Consider the following 4523-nt stretch of genomic DNA (forward strand, 5'->3'; position numbering starts at 1 on the left):
TTTCCTAACCTATAATATCACAGCGTACCATAGCAATCAATAATATCCATCTAATTATTATCAAAACATTAAAATAAATTATGGTTGGAATAATAAACAATAATAGATAATAATTCATTATTAATCAAGTTCTTCATGTGATAAAAATATTCTATGTCATAGGTGTAATTACCTTCTCCAACCCATAGATGTCAGTGTGTTTTGAAACAAGTGTTTATATCTTTATTAAACCAATAATACCAAAGAATGTATACTCCTGAACTAAAATGAATAAATATATGAATGTATGAAGGAATGAATGAATGAATTGTTGTGTTTACTCAGAAAACATTTTTCTTATATTAAGTAATATAATTATATTTAATGAAGCAATATTCTTTGTACTTGACATTACCCCATTAAATATTAATGTGTTTTCTCAATTGAAATATTGAACTGAATTAAAATCAAAAATTGAGAATTAAAAATGAAAAATGGAAAAATAAGAAAATAAGTAAAAATAAAATTTTAAAAATGAAAAATAAAATTAAGAATAAAAATAAGAATAAAAACAAAAATAAGGCCTTTAAATTGTAATGACAAATGCAGAGTAATTATATTCTCCATAAAAAATACCCTTATATCTCCATTATCTGGATGATTTCATATTTGTCATAACCTTGTATCACCACAAAAATTATTAAACTATGTAACTTTGCATGTAATACCCTTCTTAATTATATCATTGTACCTTATTATTGTTTCTTCTTTATTAAAATGTGTGAAAAATAAGTATTGATCAAAAGTGATTATGTAATCAGGATCAAAAACACATTTTCCCCTTTAATACCAAAAAATATTATTTTATAAAATAATTTATACATATATCAGAACCAAATTAAAAATAATTATTCTTCTATAAACATTTTGCATAAATTTCATATCGATGAGTAGCATAGATTTGTCTAAAGAGAGGTGTGTACCTATTGAGGTAACCATTAAAAATAATATCATAGTTATTCAAGAATATTATCATGTGGAAAATTATTCTAAATGTAAATTTGCTTTGTAAACCATTTTGATGTGTGGTTGCCCTTATCCACTATTAGTTAAATCAAGAAATAATAATTATTAAAGAAATATAGAAGTGTGTGTGTGTGTGTGTGTATGTGTATATATATATATATATATATATATATATATATATATATATATATATATATATATATATATATATATATATATAATATATACGTGGATAATACCTAATTATGTATTATAATTTTTCTCAGAATTAAATATATTTTTGTACCTTCACATAAAGAAACGTTTTTTTTTCAAACGTACGAGGCCTCTGTCACATCAATCACACTTAGCAGCTGCTGATTTACTCATCTGTCACCTTCACTCTGACATTCACAGATCTGTTCAACTCAAACATTCCACATATGAAGTTTTAGATATATATAAATTTAACCCAAAATTGTTGTATCCCAATTTATTAATGCGCATTTAATATCTTAATATTTCTTTGAATATTCCCCAAGTACATATTATATAATATGAGAGTAAGTTGCTGAAATTTCAGACACTTGAAAAAACTCTTGACTTAGATTCTTTTTTCACTGGCTGCCCGGTCTTAAGTTACATCAGCTGGAAATAGAATGAATGGGATCCTATACTATTAGCTCAAAGTTCAAAGGCCGCAGCTGTCACACGTCATGCTGTAAAGCTACTTTAATTAGCACGAACACTTCATGCACAGAAAATATTAATTAATTAATGTTACACATAATAATCCAACTAGTTATATTGTTATTATTTTAAAATGTTATATTCATAAAATCATGCAATTTTTCAACTTCCTGTGTGAATAAAGAAATAAATCCATTTTAGAGTTGTTTGATCAAATCCTGCTTTGGAATGAAACCTCTAAGGAAATATAAGAAAGTAAAATTAAATATCAAATTCATACAGAAACAGAATTATTTAAATATCTTATACATATATTGGTTGGTTCTAATGTAATTCAAAATATTGCTACTTAAATTTATATATAAAGTTCTAATTTATTAATTAATATATATATATTTTATAAATATATATATATAAATACAATTATACACAATCTCTACTTAAACAAGTGTATGTATATATATATATATATATATATATATATATATAATATATATATATATATATATATGAACTATTAGAAACTATGTAACTACAATTTTACTGTATAAGATTATAAATAAATAGAGACATTGTATAACATTTTGATACAACATTATAATTACAGTTTTTCCTTAGCCACTCCCTAAACCAAATCTTCTATCTCTCTCAAATATCTCCATAAACGCCCTCTCTAGAAAATTTATTTTTCTATTCTTCAAAACCTCAGAGAACTGCCTGTCCTTCTGTCCACATTCCATGACGTCACTGTGAGCTGGTCGTCTCACCTGACTCTGTCCATCAGTTTCAGCCATTTTCCTTTCCAGGGAGAAGTCACAGCTTTGGATTTTTAACTCTTTCTGTGAAGAGATGGACCTTTGCACTGGCTGATATGGCTTATAACAGATATGAAATCTCCTGCGTATTTGATAGAGTTCACTATGGGGATGACTCAGTCTAGGAGAGTTTGATATTGGCTTTTGGTAAGATTTTACCTTTTCTGGTTTTACAAATTTAACTTGATTTATTTTCTTTTCACGATTCTCATGTTTTCTAACAAAATCCAGCAACTGCACACATTCAAATAATGAATGTTTTTGTGATGCAATAACTTGAGACACTGGATTTAGGAATTTGAATTTTTGTACAAAAGTTGTTATCATTTGTTGTACTTTTCCATTTTTGATGAGAGCTTTGTACAACCGTTCAAATATGGACATGAATGTATATGTACATTCCTTCCTACCAATCCTTAATTTCTGCAGATCTTCTATGTTGGGAAAATCCTTTGTGACACAATAAATCAAATATCTTAACATGCCCGAATCATTTTCCCATCCATTAGGAGAGTAACATCTGGACAATGTCACAGGAATCCATATTTTAAATAACTGATTCCTCTCCTCATTGGATAAATCAAACTTATCAGAAAAGCTCTCAAATGTCTCTGAATTTCTACAGGCATGGATTATGACATCATATTTTGGCATGATTTTGTATAATTTTAGCAAATTTTTCCTCATTTTAATTTGGAGTTGAGCCTGGGTAATTCCTGAATTCTCTGATATTTATAGTGGCTCTTGTACGTCCGCTCCTCCTACGTCACTCACGTCTTCTCCCACATCACCTAGTATGTCGGTTTCTCGTATGTCATGTCTCCTCCCATGTCAGGTTTCTGTATGTCCGTCTCTTGGTCAGACCCAAGGTTACCTTCAGTTACAGACACGTGTCTTACTTCTTGCTCAATTTCCACATTACAGTCAGAATCAGTATCACCATCTGACACTTCTTCTACACTATTGTCCTGCTTAGAACTCTCAAGTACAAAATTATGAAATACCTGTACAAGATGTAGAATATTCCGCAATTTGTGTTTCTCTCTATTTACCAATTTAGAAGATAACTGTAAATTCTGCAATTCACATTCTTTGTATAAACTGAGCCACAAAACGTCTAAGTAATTTCCTACATTAACTTTGAAATTAATATTACTTTGTTTAGCAAAAGAAATTATATCCATATTTTGCTTACCTTAAGATTCCTTAGCTTCTCTTTATCAGCACGTCCTGTCTTCAGTTCGTCTGATTCTTTTCCTGTGTGATTCTGTTCCTTGTTAGTACCTCTGCTTCCTGTTAGTCCTCAGTCTGTAGGTCCTTTCTGCTTCTCGTGACAAATTAGTGAATTTACTGACACGTGAACAACAGCTGTTCAACTCGTCAGGACTCTCCCCTTTGTTCAGGGAAGAAATTCACTTACTCACTTAAAAAAACGAAAAAAAAAAGAAAAATCAGGACTGGCTGGCTCACCATTGTTAAATAATACTTCTTTCTGTATTATTTTTCTCTACTGAGGACTTCGCAAAGTATCAATATCAAGATTTTCTTATAAAAAATGTATCTATTTATTCTTGGATTGTCCATTAAAAAATAATTGAAACAGAATATAAGATAGATGAAGTAGTTACAAAGAGATTCAATCATGAGTGTCCATCTTTCCTTGGATCCTGGCTGGTAAATCATGTCTTTGTCCAACACGTGTCCAGGCCTACATGTCAGCTGCTTCTCAGCATGAAGATCCTTCTTCTGTGTCTTGTGGGGTGGGAAGAGCAAGAGAGCCCCCCCCTTTTATAGCCAGTCGTATGGCACACCTGTTCTACATATGGTAGTGAACTAAAAATACACACACAAATAGCGCATGTCAACTAGACACGATGGCTGATGCATAGAACTCAGATTTAAGAATGAATATCCATAATTAACTATTTAACAGCACCTCTGTGATTTTATCATTCCACGCTTTAGCAGCTTGTTTTAAACCATATATACTTTTCTGTAGTTTGCAAACCATGTTTGGGTTACTTTCATCTTTGA

This window comes from Phyllobates terribilis, unplaced genomic scaffold, assembly GCF_046119375.1.
Source record: "Phyllobates terribilis strain yellow unplaced genomic scaffold, ASM4611937v1 Scaffold_377__1_contigs__length_1856515, whole genome shotgun sequence".
NCBI classification, from domain to species: domain Eukaryota; kingdom Metazoa; phylum Chordata; class Amphibia; order Anura; family Dendrobatidae; genus Phyllobates; species Phyllobates terribilis.